We start from the raw sequence: 16,283 nt of genomic DNA, 5'->3' as shown, positions 1-16,283 counted from the left end.
TATTTCAAACTGCGAATGGCATGGGCTTCTATTCTTAGAAATAAAGCGCTGAAAAAAATTATATTCGAACATGTAAATAGTTCGAACGCCTTTTAAACAAAATTGACAATTCATACTTCTCACGCGTGGTCTCCATCTTATTTAGGAATTACTACACAAGTTCTCCCAAGGGATACACTTTCCAATTTCTTTGGATGACTGCACCAACAAAGTAGGTGAAAGATATCAAAACAAAAAGGTTATTTTGAATCTAAAATTGCACCTTTGTGTATCAATTAATCCCTCATTGACACTCTTTAAGAATATATAAAAGAATTTTTAATCTATGGTTTTAAATTTTAACTCTGTAATGTGTGTGTGTGGCATTCTGGGGTCTCTCATGACCCCAGTCAAACTTACTGTACAATGATTTTTGTTTCAGCATTGCAAGATAATGGTAGGGTAAAATTTTCTTTCACATCTTTTTAACGTCATACTTTAACGCCATACTTTAAAATAGTGACTGAGTTTTTTGCAAAATTAATTCCACAAGTGTAGAATAAAAATTGGTATGATGTTCGAAATTCGTCGATGATGGTTGAAATTCGTCAGGTGTGCCTATAGCTTCCTGACTGACGTGAAAGGATTGAATAAAATAATTGAACTAGATTACTTAAATAGACATTTCCAATAAAATTCACAGGATCAATCCCGAGGAAAAGGGTAACAAGACGTGTCTCTAATAGATCGTGGATCTATCGCAAAAAGGCGACACCGGTATCCCGGAGTGGCGCGGTTGTATCCGAAGGATCTAAAGAAGCCTTCAGCCGCGCGTCCATGATGGTCGCCGGCCTTCGACGTGATTTAACGCGGGTCGGACGATATTTATTAACCGCATTAATTAGCTTTATTAATCGCAGCTGTGGCGGAAAGTGTCTTTTCCGTCGTAAATACCGTGGTTGACCGCGTGAGAGCAGAGAAATTTGCGGAATACTCGACGAACCGGTGTCGGGCCTGGGTTGGGTAGTATACCGGGATATCCCGGTTGCTGTAGCCTCGGTAGCGAGCTCGCGGGAAGATTAAGGGCTTATTACGACCGTGACAGAGGATTAATGACGCGGGCAGAGTCGGTTTATCGCGGCAACGATCCGAATAAATTCGTTTACCGGTGATTGCTGGAAAAATGCGCTGTATAGCCGGTGGTGGTGCGGGGGTGTGCCGTACCGGAGCATTTATCAAGCCTAATTCGTACACTCCCACCTGCTCTAATTGCATCGTTAAGAGGCAACCGGTCGCCGGTATCTAACGACCCGGTGATTGGGGTTATTGATACAGGCCTCCGCGGCCGCCGCCGATGCCGCCGCGGTTCGATATTCGATCGGTTGTTCCGAGTGATTTCTCGTGCACCGCCGTGATTTACGTTGTATTTGCGTTCACGTTCTCTTTCATTTCGGCCCCCGGCGTTACCTGCTGTTTGCCTTTGCCTAGGTTAAGGCTTCGTTTACACGGCTGATCCTGTTGCGGTCAAGGTACCCTCCTCGAATGATGTACGCCGGGACGTGACTCGAAAGTGAATCTTACGCGAGACCTGCACCTCGAAAACGGACACGCGTCTACACCCGACGATACTATAAGACGGTATGTAAAATCATACGAATCTGTGTTGCAAAATGGATTTTATTTCTCTGATGTGCTATTTTACCACGTTTTTTTGTTACAGTTTGATCGAGGAGAGTTCTTTCAGCACCATGTTACTATTCATATTTCTGGGAGTTACGAAGCTAGATAGGAATTGTTGATAACTAAACTGCGGATATTATGAGTTTGTGACAAAAGTGCGTGGGTGAAATATGAAACGGTAAAAAGATAAATTTGATTTAAGGATATTGGTGCGTTAGTGTCAACTCGTTGAAATGATTAAAGGAAGAAACTTTGCATTTAGTTCTAGCACCTTGTAAATGATGTAGACAATTTTTATTTTGCATAGAAATCTGCAATCTACTGATAACATTTCCTATTAACCACGACGAAATTATAAGTAGACCGCAGATCTTTATCTAAAATAAAATGTTTGTACATCATTCGCATGGAAATGAAGCTAAAGGAAGATTTAGTTCTCATGTAACTAATTGTAATCGATCGAAAATAACGTCTTCATATTTTCATAGTTTTCAAATGCATTTACTGTTTGAAGTTTCAGTTGCTCATATTTTAAATTTAATCAATGAATTTTATTTTCAAATCGGGCACGAACTTATGCAATCATTTGATAGCAGTCATTGAGTGAAGGGTTAAGTGTTCCTCACCGGTCCTCCAGCGGATTAGGCGACATACCTGAAAAGGACGTCATAGCAGGTAAACACCGCGCTCCGATAATGTCAACCCCGACAGATAAACAACACGTGCGCAGACCCACCGAACCGACGACACTCATAAATACACTCATAAATCACGCCGAAGACAATAACAAAAAGAATTTCCTTGATAGTTTCCCCACTCCTCAATCTATAAGGTTCTTCCGACACACCCTGGTCCAATTAACAAACGCTACGTTTCCCCACCTAAACCCACCCTTAACTATTCCCAAAAAAAAAACGAGGTGACATTCCCAGTACTGTTTTGATGGTGGCCGGAGTAACTTCGTCTCGTTTGCCGTCACGGTTTCGGAAAGTGTGTAGTGTAGTATTTAGCGATCGTGTAGAAGCGTGGTGTTTTGAGCTTCGAAAATAGTGTTTCCATTTTGTAACTAGCACAATTATTAAGACGTATTCGCGTGAATGGCAGTCTCCGGTGGATCCGACGGAGGAACAGAAGATTTGGAAAAATAGGTAAGTACCTATACTTTACATTAATATTACATAATGTAGGGTTAACCCCTTGCCGTATCATTTTCTCCATAGTTAGTGATTAAAATGTTTGCATGTAGATCCGCTGTCGAATCATAATAGAACAATATTACGAATAAAATATATATGTATTTACACAAGAAAGACACTATTCCGTTTGAAATGGAAAATCGAAATCGTCCTTCAAGCTTTTGAACGAGGATGTACATCGATATGTATGATCTCTAATGGTTAAATATCGCCAACAGATTACTAGAATTTTATTTCGCTTTAAAAAATATAATGACATACATATTTATCTGATTGTGTTCGAAATCTTCAAGATTAAATGCATGTAACGCCTTCACAATTTTCTACTTCGCCTATTCATAGTTCTCACAAACGCATAGAACCCGCAGTCTAAAGATAAGACTAGAACTCGAGGAACGGAAGTGAAAGCAGAATGAAATCGTTAGCATTGTGCAAACTTCAGTTTCCACAAAGACGGGCAATAGTTAAAAACTCTGAAACCCCTCCGCCTCCTTTCTCCGCCAGTCGACACCATTGAACACGTGGATCAGGCATACCGCGAAATGGGGGAGCCGATGATCAGGGTGGGGTAAAATTGCAGCACCGCACCGAAATCGTTGCCGGGAAGATGAGAGATGTTGATAAGCGATAATCGGGGACCGGTCGATTTTCGCAGACTCGAAGGCGATGACCCTACGATCGAGTAGTCGTCGCGTCGGTTCGGTCACCCATCGACCGATGCCAATTATACCAATTACGGGGACCAATCAGCGCGCATATCGCACCAACCGAAAGGAGAGACTGCTCATTAAATCCGGCTTTAATCCCCTTGCACCGCGTCCGGTAATGGGACGGACTCATCGCAGGCCTCTGCCTCTGCCGCGCTGCGAAATAGGGAACGTTCCTCGTCCCCCGCTGGGCCCGGCGAGGTTGCCAGGGTCATTCGATTCAAAGGAAGGTCACGTCAAGGTCATAGACACACCACCCAACGATTACAAGGCGCGATTTAGCTGGGCTCTCTCTTCGGTTCCTTGGTGGCCTTTTGCGAAGTCTTACGGGCTTCGCTTTCGTCGGATGAATACGCTGGAATACCTTGTTTAGCCACCGTATACGATTAGTTCCTTTTTTTCTTTCTTCCTTTCTTCTTATTAGCCTGCATTTTCTGTCCCCCGTGTATAAGACCCTCGCAATGAGGAATATTTATTGCGAAGTTCGAACAAGCCTAACGAACGTTTTGATCATCCAGCGTCTGTCGAGGGTACAAGTTGTTTGATGGTTTATCGGAGTTTCGAGATTAGTGGTCTCTATGCGAAAACACAATGTACAAGGGGTATCGTAAGGTAACTCTACGGATTATTGCGGTATCATGCTCCGATCGTAATTTATTTTAATATTATTCTTAATTTATCCATGTAATAATAATATGTGTAAGCATTTTATGGACGGTGCATTTTAAGATTTTATAACATTCGGATTTATAACATTTTGTACGTATTACTGTGGACGAAGAAGAGCCATTTTAATGGAATTTAGTTCGAATGGAATGGAAACAAACTACGTATATTTAAACCTTTTTATTAATTTTATTTCTGTTTGTTTTAAAAATTTTATTGTAACTAGAAGTGAAGCGAGTATATAGAAATTAGACATTCATAATAATTAAACAGCGCATCTTTATGCAAAATGAAAATGTTCGTTTCATTTTTGTTATAAATGCATAAAATCCGCTGTGTAATAACAATAATAATTTCGTTAATAATTGTCTGTTATATCAGTGTGCCAAAAATTTGCGATTTTAGTCGGACAGTCAGTTTCATAAAAGAAAGATCTTTGGATCCTTGAAGTTATTGGAGAAAGGCTTCTTCGAATTGTCGATAAATCTCGAACGAGGCGGAGACTGTGGTGGGGATTGCAAGTAAGTTGAAGGGTTTCTGTCGTTTTATTTCCGTGACCAGGTCGAATGATTTATAGAACATCGTGGACGATCCTCGAACTTTCACCTTCTCTGAAGAATATCCCGTTCACGAGAGTTACACTGTACCATAGAAATAAATCGGTGCTTTTTACGGTGTATTTAAACGAATTGAAATTGCACAGCCTTGAAGCAGCCCGCTTATGGTGCTACAATTTTATATTGCAACCGTGTTCACAAGTTCGAGAGAGCTGCCGGTTCATAATATTTCCAACCATTCTAAATAAATTTTGCATACTTTAACGAATTGACATGATCGCGACAATTATTTATTTATTATTGCTTTCAACCGCGATTATAGTTTATTTAGCAAGTACAGTATTATTACATGTAGGTTACATTACATCGGTGTTACATTGTTTTTATATCCTTACGGAACATTGTTATAGGCAGAAGTTGAAACATTGTTTTCGTAATAAATATTCGAGCGGAGTTGGCAAATATATGAGAATAATAAATAGAAAAATCATACAAAGCAAGACTTAAATTATACAAATTCAATAACACTTTGAATAATAAGTACACTCATATAGGTATTCGTGGTGGAACGTCTATATTGTTTTTACGTCTATATTGTATACATATATGTACATGTATATTGTTGTTGTGTGAAAGTTTTCCTCGTTTGTTATTCTTACATTGAATTCAGTATGTTGTCGAAATAAATCTCCCGTGAGATGTTCGATAATAAAAAAGAAATAAGTAGACTGCGGATCTTTAAGCAAAATAAAAATTGTTTGCATGAATTACATGATAAAGGTGTCAAATAAAATTTGTTTCTTCCTTCAATAGTTTTAATAAGCAGAAATTAATAGATGAACGTTTCAAAATTCTTTTAATCAGTTTACCGTCATTAATTTAATTAATTTAATAATTTGCTATTAATGCATAAAATTCGCAGTCTAATAAATAATAAGTGTGCCTAGTCAGTGTCCACAAGAACGTCGGTTCAATCTGCTATTCATTTTTATCAGGAAAAACACGCTGCGACTGTTGATGCTCATTTCTACTTGAATTAGTTATAAATCTTATAATCCGTGCAAATCTGGGACTCATTCCTTTTGCACTATAATCATAAATATTTATCGAATGTCGTGATACCAGAAAGAGCACCGGATATTACTCAACAAAATCGTCAATGAAGTTTTATTGATTATGTTCAAATATTAATAACATTACTAATTTAGATGATAACGAAAAGCTCCTGCAATGTAAGAATTTACACCATTTCCTTAAAACACTTGACAATCGCTAATGAATGAACGCTCTTTCAGAACGAACGCTTCACGGCTGTAAAAAAAAAAAACAATACTGTAATCTCATCTATCAGACCTTTACGACTTGCGCAAAATTTTGAAATCGACTTTTTTCGTTTGGGGCCAAATACACCACTACGGAGTCGCTGATACGCATACAGCAAGGAATGAAGGGGTTTCCGGTTTCGCCCACCTAATTGGAGCTCCATTGCGAGTCGCTGATCGTGATAATGACATTTACATAGGAGCCGGTATCGGTTTGCGGAACTAGTCCGGCCGTGAACACGTTAACGAAACTAATCTCAATTAAGACTGAATTCGATAATGAGATCTAACGCTGGGCGCGAGCATATGCGCTCTCGCTCTCGCCCTGTTCTTCTGCAGAGGAGGCGGACCGGCGGAGACTTATCTACTTTCACATTCCGGCGAGCGCGAAACGATTTGCCTTGGTGTTTTATTAACGGGCTTTAATTGCGAGTGCAACAACCGACCGCCGTATTTGGTGCCGATTAATCTCATTTGTCAGGACAACGCGCACTTCCTAGTACATCGTATTCAAAGAGGGGCCCCTCTCGATAGAACGTCCCTGATATTGCCACGATGCGATCATACAAAAGCGCATCCCATGCCCGCCGGCGCTTCCCGTAATCGCGATTGATCGATAATTAAGAGCGACTCGTTCTCGCCCTTCCTGTTTACGGAGCTACACCGCAAAATCTCCACGGTCTAATCGTAAGTCAGGCCACGTCGGCAGGATGCCGCCATTTTCCTCCGCGTTGTGTTCATTTTTGTTCTTTTTTTTTTCGAGAATGATCGCGCCAAATATAGTGCCGCCACTAATTTATGATCGGACTGATTTAAGTGTCCTTCTTTACGGGACTTTGTAACTTTGTTGTATGGAATTAGCGGATTCAATTATGGCCAGATTGCGGATCTTCGGACGTTTATGGCTCGTAAAGGCTAGCAAGAAACTGTAAATTACCGAGGTTAATTGAATTTGATACAGTTTTGGGCTGCTCTTTCTGCGGCGATGCTACTGCCGCAGGAAATCAAATTCCGTTTAAGTATGTCCTCTTTGTCTGGAAAAATGAGGAGTTGCATAAATATCCGCAGATTAGCTGCAAGGCTGCCGCGGTTATTGAGTAATAGGTTCGTTCGCCTCGCGAGATTGTTTTCTTCTGGTTTCCCGCTCGGAGTATGAGATTATTGTATCTTTTTGTTGATTTGGGTTGTTGTAGAAATAGGAGACCCTGCTTTGGGTAGCTACATTGAAACGTATGTGAAAAAAACAAATATTTTACATCCCGTGGAATCATTTGAATTTGTACAATTTTGGAAGGGCAAAGCAACTTTAGTATTGAAAAAGTTCAAGGACGTGACAATGAAGAGTTTGCTCTTTCAAATGAGCTCCAGAAAGGATGTTGTCAAATTTTTAGCAGGAACGCAGGGAGCATCTACTTGTCACAGAATTACCGTGACTCCCACTAATATTCGGACACTCTTAAAGAGACCATAACTTTTTTAATATTGGAATATACGATTTGAAATTTTTGGAGAAGTTAGAACAATTGGTTTGCTACACAAGGTGACAAAAATTTTTGAAAAAAACCAAGTTGTCGGAATTGCAGAGAAATTACCGAGTTGTATTTTTCAACTTCTTTATGTGGGCTTATATGGAAAATGTAGAGAATACGTTTCGTAGATCTCTATCGGGTAAACACATCAAAATCGGTCGACGTTGTAATGAGCTACAAACGTTTAAAGATGCTGAAAATTGCAGTTTTTTCAGACAGTTCAGAAGTTGTCATTTTCAGATCAGAAAGTTATCGTTTTCCTGAGAGCGTCCGAATATTAATGCGAGTCACTGTATATAGAATATCACAGAATGAATAATATTTTGGATTTAGAAGTTCCGAAACCTTGTGCGGCTTGATGCAAAGAAAATTTGTCAAAACATGAATAATTTTTCGCCCGTTTTTGGCCTACAGTGAACCCCGTAGCTCAAGCCAAAAGTCAGAGGGTGGCTGTAACAAAATTTATTGGCCGAGGCTCGACCACTGGCAGTCGAGCAGAACTATGATTGCCAGTGTTCCGTGACATCTCGGCCGCTCGTCGGGCGATGTCCGGCGAGCGGCATCGGCGTCGTAAATCAAGATGACCGAGTCGAGGAGGTCCTCAGAGCGCGATGTCTGCGACCTTCTCGCACGCTCCCTCGACACGGCGAAATAATCGGGCACGTTTCTGCGTTCCACGCGCGCACGGGAGCGCCCGTGGATGCTGTGCGATGCCTTCGCCTGGACCCTTGGGCGGGGTGAGTGCATTGTACAGTTAGGATTTCGAGGAGGCGACCGGCATAATGAGAGAAACGTGCTGCCTCCTGGCCTGCGAGTACCCGGCTCCCATATATTCTCATCGAGGAGTTCGCGAAATTCTCGAGTTGCGCCGCCTCTCGCCACGCCGCGCTGCGCTGCGCGCCGCACTGCCTCGCAGCCGAGGGAACCAGTTCCCCCGGCTTCGACCGAAAAATCCAGCGAATTAATTGTTTGAAAAACACCGCAAGGCCGCTGACCGGATCGACCAGTCCCGATCCCGCGAACGAGCTAGAAAACACGCCGCGTTCAGGAATTTCTAACGAGCCGCCGCCGCCGCCATGTCGAACGCCATGAGAACGAGGTCGAAGGATTTTCCGACCGGTCGATCGTTCGGCCGAGTGTTATCGCTCCGCTAATCGGCCGATGGAATTTTAAACGCGGCCCCGCGAGACGAGTTTGTGCTGGATCGCTGTCCGGTGATGTCTGAGTGCAGCTTGCATTTTTTACTGACAGCTCTCCGCCTCGGAAACGCGCCTCGAAACTCCAGGGAAAAGTAAAAGTGGTCGGAGACGGCGCGTTGCGCTTCTGTCGAGGCATGCGTGTGTCTGTGTGTACGGATATTCTTTTAATTTGTTGTTTATCAGTGCACTGCAGGTTTTATGTATTTATGACAAAAATCGGTGGACGTAATTTAACACAGTAAAAACGTTAAGACAATTTAAGAATGGCCGGATGCTATAAAATTGATGAAAATAGAAAGAAAGTTTTATATATGGCTTCTGTTAAAATTGCTTCGAGTCCAAAGGGTTAATGTTGTGCCGGACACGTAATGTTGTGCACGACGTTATTTAGAAGCATAATTCACAGCGTCATATTCGGAGGATGTTTCACTAATTTTCCCGTGACAGTACATATTCCGTTTCAAGAAACAGAAGCCATTTATAATTTCATTTCTTGATTTAATAATTGTAGTAGATCAAATGTAATATATTGATGCTCTTCACTTTTTAAAATCTTACTACTGCTTCAAATTGCAGCTAAATTTTCGTTATAAATGCGTAAAATCCGCATTCAATCATAAACAAGAGTGACGACAGGAGCTTGTAACACCGTTGTACAGTGAAACTGTTCAATGATAGCTGAAGTATGGCGGTCAGTAGCCTTGTCAGGCCTAGAATAGCTATTGCGAAAGATCATTTACGACGTCGGGTAATGTTCAATTGCGAACAGCAACTATGGCGAAACAATGGCAGGGTCATTTGCAAACAGACTTCCTTTGCCGATTGATTTATTTGAAAGTGACAAATGTTTGCAGAAGGTTAGTGTCGTGCGTCTCTCGGAACAATACTCTGCAAGAGGATGAATCGGTGCGGATAGTCGAGTAGAGTGACTCGGCTGAGAAATCGATTGCGTTCCGTTCGACACCTGTTGACGCGGTGAAACACTCACTGGACTGGACAACTTAATTAACCCATCATTGCGAGGATAATCAAGTGTCGGTTAATCAACTAGGATGTAATAAGGGGCTCTTGATTACTTCCGAGGCGATCGTCTTCTTCGGGGCGACGAGGGTCGTGCAAAGAGAACGAAGAGAAACGATAGGTATCGAGAGTCACGTTTCCGATATCGTGACCGAGCCGGACGTGCGCGCAATATATTCATAAATCCGCAGTATCTATTGTGATCCAATCGACCGTAAAAGATTACGAATTTGTATTTCAAATTCGATTTTAAAAGGGAAACAGCGTATTGCGAAACCGCGGACGAACAGTATGCACATTCGCAAGTGGCCATTACGAATTTATGAGTTTCACTCCTTGCCTAGCAATATCGTGCTGGAGTCGAGCTATTTCAAAATTCAATATTTAATAAACAGGGTTGTTAGAATGCGGATTTTTCTGCAAAATCAAAATTATTAGCATAAATTGTAAGAAGGATTTAAGGAGCATTTAATTTCTTCTCTTAATAATTGTAGTAAATTGAAAATAATATTCAATACAATTCAATTCTTTAACTGATTTGGATTTTATCCATTTATTTTTATGATGATGGCTTGAAATGGGGAGGGGAGTATTTCAAAATTCAATATTTAATAAACGGGGTTGTTAGAATGCGGATTTTTCTGCAAAATCAAAATTGTTAGCGGAAATTGTAAGAAGGAGTTGAGCACACAACATAATAATAACATAATAATATGATTTTCACATTTTCGCATAATAAGTATTTTCACATTTTGAAACTGATGTTTTTATCTATTCATTTTGTTATGAAAGCTTGAAGTCGAAGGATATATTTCAAAATTTAATAAATGGGAGTTATAGAGAATTTCATTCCTTTTAACAATTGTTGTAAGTCGAAAAGAATATGAGAGTATTTTCACATTCTGTAAATTTTTTAACTGATCTGTATTTTATTTATTCATTTTTGTTATAGTGATAAAATCCACAGTTATTTTTATTTGATTCTTTTTACAATGAGTCTTAAACATTTGCTCGCCACAAGTGTTTCTGCTGGTTGTTATTGTGTCAGAGACTGTTTAGAAAGTGTATAGCATTTATTATTGTACAAGAGGTAAAAAAAACTTTCGTGTGCAATCATTAGGGTGTTTCAAAAAATATTGCGTAGTTTTTACGCGCTTAATTTCCTGTTCGTTCTCTTTAGTCTCCTACATAATCGGCGCAATGAGTTTGAATTTCCCCTGCAACTGCATTTTAGTAGAAGAATTTCTGTAATGGACATTTTTAAATCATTGCAATTTGCCGGAATCGTAGAGAAAAATAATAATGGTTACTTTTTACAATTAATAAAAACAAAACACACGTTGCGACTGTTGATGCTCATTTCTATATACTTAAAATAGTTATAATTTATTTATAAATATTCTCAATCTGTGCAAATCTGGGACTAATTCCTTTTGCACTATGATCACAAATCTTTATAAAATGTCATGATAACAGAAAGAGTACCGGATATTAATCAATAGTATACCAAAATCGTTAATGAAAGTTTTATAATCGTGACAAAACTTACAGAATTATTATGTTCAAATATTAATAACTATATTAATTTAGATGATAACGAAATGAAATATGTGCAAAAGTGCTCTGTATACCTACTTGAAAAGCTTCTGCAATTTAAGAATTTACACAATTTCCTTAAAACTAAAAAATCGCTAATGAATGACGACTTTTTTCGAATACCCCACTGCGCGGTGGTGGTAGGTATAGTGTTAAAACCAGCAAAAGGCGTAGATAATTTTTAGCAGGAAGAGAAATTTCTCCGTTGATGGATTAAAGAGCACCTTAGAAGCATTGTCGATGGCGGCGAATCGGGCCACTGAAAAGCGAAATTCCGCAAACCGCGGGGCGTACCAGTTTCGCCAGCGTCTCGCCGCGGAGAGAGACTAGTTTCGCCGTTGACAATGCCAATTTCTAAATGAACAAGCGTGGGCTGTGCAATTGCGTACAGCGAAATCTTCCGTCAGAATGTCACAAGTAGTCGTGTCACGCCCTCGCAGGGATTCTCAGCGAGGACGGGCACAGAACGGCGGCGACGATTATCGGGAACCGCGTGGAACAAGCTCTAACGAGCGTTGCATAACGACGTCGGATCATTAGCACGTTGGGATCCATTCCAACGCCTCGGTGAACCTGGCTAACTGACTAACTCACTGGGTGACTGACTGACTGACTGACTTACTAACTACTGCCCGGGACACAAGGAGGGAGAACTCGAATCCGTTGCGAAACCGTTGCGCTACCAATTATGCGAACGATTCATTGTTGACCGAGCTTCCGCGTGGAAAGAAGTTTCGAAAATTTCCCAGCGGATAGAGGAGATTGCGCGGAACACGAGGAGAAACGCAGATGAGCGCGCAGCGCATGGCGAATGATCGCCAGGATTCTCAGACCCTTGCGAAATTCGGCTGATGAACGGGCTCAGGATGCGAGCTCCGGTTTTCTTTTTTCGGCTGTTCGAGATCGGAAACGATGGCCTCACGAATTACGTAAAGTTGAATTAATATACAGTGCACCCTAAAACGCGGTACTATCGTAACGGAGAGCAAAAATTGTATCAATTTAATTTGATCTCATTTGTAGCTAAGCCTTGATCTAAGAAAATGGAAACTGTAGGATATAAGAAAAACGAATACCCCTCCACTGCAGGGTGCATTCCGCGGGGGGACAAGATGCTTGAGCTGTCTCACTACTAATTCATTATTTTTTTATGGGACTTTCATCAACCCATTTGTGGCATTTTTCTGATTAAAATTATACTAAACGCGATATCATTTGAATTGTATTTAGTGGTTTAATGGACGGTATGCAGTAAGTTTAATACGAATTATGTGCATTTTCTAGATAGATCATTATATAAGAATAATAGAATTTCTTTTGTTTTCAATTATTTATATTTGTCGTCGCATCAACCACTTGAATGGATTATAGACGGCGGATCTTTATACGAAATAAAAATTGTCTTGATCAATTCCTTACTTATAATAATTATTACAATAATAATTGTAATAAGTTGAAAACGACAGAACCATGCTAATTAATAACTCTAGAATTTTTACTGTTTTGTATTGCATTTCATCAACCAGTCTAATTGTCTAATTGTTAATATGTAGTCCAATTATTATTATGTATTTACTATATTCATACAATTTGTCTTATAAAATTATTTATGATTTTATGTTTCGTTAATATATGTTTGTGGAAATTATTTTCATTCATTTTGATTATAGACACTAGAGTCATTTATTTACTGCAAGAAAGTGATAAGTCTCTTAATATGAATCATTTTATCTTGTATTAAATTATTAAAAACAAAAGAAAATACTGTAATAAGTATATTATTATTTGGTAAATGAATCAGATTTCTATTTTGTTGTAAAGTAAAATGAAATTCTCCTTTTTGTTCTAATTTCTATAAATTGATATATGAAAATGTATATTTGCATTGAGACCTGCAATCTAGTCACAGTTATTCAATAATTCTTACAATGAACTCAGCCAAATGCAACGCAAAAGTAGTGATACCAATTAGCTAGAAGAATTAGTAACACATACCGAACATCATGAGAGAATTTCTACAGAATGTAATAAGGAAGTCGGAGTGGAATTTGTTGGAAAGTATTTAAAAGCTTTACTATCAGACCATCTTAATTAATTCGAATCCGATGACCTATAAATGCAGGTAATATTTAATGAAGGATGTTTGAAATTCTCCCGGTTTGTAAATCTAAAATGAATTTCAAATACCACAATCTACCATCATTTTTAAAATAATTATATTGCTCTATAATTTAAAATCATTTTAAACCAAGTTGTAATACAATCTCAAATAAATCTAAAATGATTCACAACTCTAAAAGTGAATTAATAATTTTAAAATCTAAAATAATAAAAAATCCCAAGATTGCACCGCTTAAATTGATAAATAAATTATATTATATTATTTACATAAAATGTTTTTGATGCAATATAATTGATGACTACATTGTATTGTATTATTTGTGTAACATACCTGAGATGAGTAAATTATTTTGTATTATTGATATAGTATTATGTTGTAAAGAAAGAAATGCAGGATTTTTGTTCCTTTGTTTTAATTGCAATTTTATACCAATAAATGTTTACCTTAACTTAATGAGTTATATGTCATTTTAAAGCTTGTTTTACGCTCTATTTAATTATCCTTTTGATATTTAATTTTATTCAAATTTTTATTAAATTATATTTTATTTCAGGATGTCAAAACGCTATTTTCGCATTATTTTTTTCTATGAGTTTAAACTAGGCCGAAGTGCCGCTCAAGCGCCTCGGAATATCAACCAAGTATGGAGCGAAGATAATAGTTTGAACTCCTAGAAAAAAATAATGCGAAAACCGCGTTTTGACATCCTGAAATAAAGGATAATTTAATAAAAATTTGAATAAAATTAAATATCAAAAGCATAATTAAATAGAGCGTAAAACAAGCTTTAAAATTACATATATCTCGTTAAATTAAGGTAGATATTTATTGGTATAAAATTGCAATTAAAACAAAGGAACAAAAATCCTGCATTTCTTTCTTTACAATCTAATATAATTGATGAGTATATTATTTTCTATTATTGATAAAATATAATTGATGAGCATATTACTTTATAGTATTCGTGTAACATAACTGACGGCTAAATTATCTTATATATTGCATTATGCAATATGAATGAATTATTTATTAATGTTACTTGATGCTAATTATGTCCATAAATCTTTTTATAATCAAGGTCGACATATTAGTATCTTCTGATCAACATGACACGGTTTTTCGTTTATTAGCTGCGTAAGATCTCCTCCATTTTTAGAGTGGCACCTATTACTACAGTGTTTTGTGTTGCCCTAACAGATGTAGCAACAACTGTTTCGTGACAAACCTTTTTCATGCGGAGCTACTAAATCGTCGAATAATCGAGAACACGTTAGCGTATCTCGTGACAAGCTAAATATACACTACGACTACGGTACGTGTCGCGTAACACTTGTTCTGTAATAGTGTAGTCCTGTTACAAAGTATAAACCTCGCGAAACTAGATTTTTGGCCCGGTAGGTGGATGTAGCCTCTCAAGAGCATGGTTGGAAAGGGAAAGTTGACCTTGGTCCAGAGTTTCTTGCGTTGAAAGTAGGTGAGATAACAATACTTGGCGACTACGCTGAATTTGTGACATGAACAACGTAACACGTGGCTTCATTTGGACTCCTGTCCTGTGGGTGTTGAAAGACAAAAAGGACGCCAAGGTCAATTTGGCAATTTTTAGAACAATGGGGGGTATTAATGGTTACAGATATGTGGCACAGATAAAAAACTTAAAACTCGAATAGTAAAACTCAATAGTTAGTGAACTAGTTCTTCTATCATCTCAAAAAGACTTGAAAAGTTATAAATAGACAGCGGATATTATGCATTTATGACAAAAATGAGTAGATGTAATTTAAAACATTAGAAACATTAGACTAATTTAAAAATACTTTATCATTTTCAACCTATTGAACATATTAACAGAGAAAATAAATTTCTATGTTACGAATTCCAGAATTCGTTTAAATTTTTTTAAAACCCCCAGATCGGTAGAAAGATCAGGTCAGTAGATCAGATGGGGTCGATAAAAATAGGATTGCCGACAGAGGGTTGATACAGAGTACCATTAATCTTCGTTGATATTGTTGTTACGATCTGAAACAACTCCTAGTAAAATGCATTGAGGAAATCCAAGAACATTTCAAGGGAACTGAAACAGCACAACTTCAATTCATGGATCTCCCAGATCCAATGCGTACAGTGGTTATTTATTAAAATAACAAGAGATCAGTGCACATTCTGCTTCGTTCCTACTGTTCAAGACTCTAGTACACGACATAATTCGCTGACAAAATCATTCGAGAAAATCCTCGTCCAGAATTAAAATTCCTCGGATACCTGGTTACCAGAGCAAGGGTTAAGAGACCGTAGAATCGGGTACTAAAAAATCGTGGAAAAATCCTGGGCGATCATAGCAGACCGGTCGTTTTAAGACAGCGCGGCGGACGTGCCCTAATAAACGGTGCTCCGTGTCGTACGAATATAAAGCTCGCCTAAAATACGACATGTGGGCAGAGAGCGAGGCAAGTGGCGTCCGGGGGATCGTAAATCGTGTCTCCGGCTCTCATTCGCGTGTTATCTGACCGTTCGGAGAAACTGCACGCGGAATATGGAGCACTTACCCTGATCACCGTAACGACGGGACCACTTAGTCTGGGTAACGACCGACCCAGGGCATCATCAAGCCGTCCGGCAAGCGTGCACGCTTCGGTTGGCGACCTTTACGCCATGGGACCACGGTGTTCCATTTGCCAGGAGATTGAAATTCCGTTCGTCGCTCGGA

This window comes from Lasioglossum baleicum, chromosome 14 (assembly GCF_051020765.1).
Source record: "Lasioglossum baleicum chromosome 14, iyLasBale1, whole genome shotgun sequence".
NCBI lineage: Eukaryota > Metazoa > Arthropoda > Insecta > Hymenoptera > Halictidae > Lasioglossum > Lasioglossum baleicum.
The sequence above is the reverse complement of the archived record's forward strand: the minus strand, read 5'-3'. Positions refer to the sequence as shown.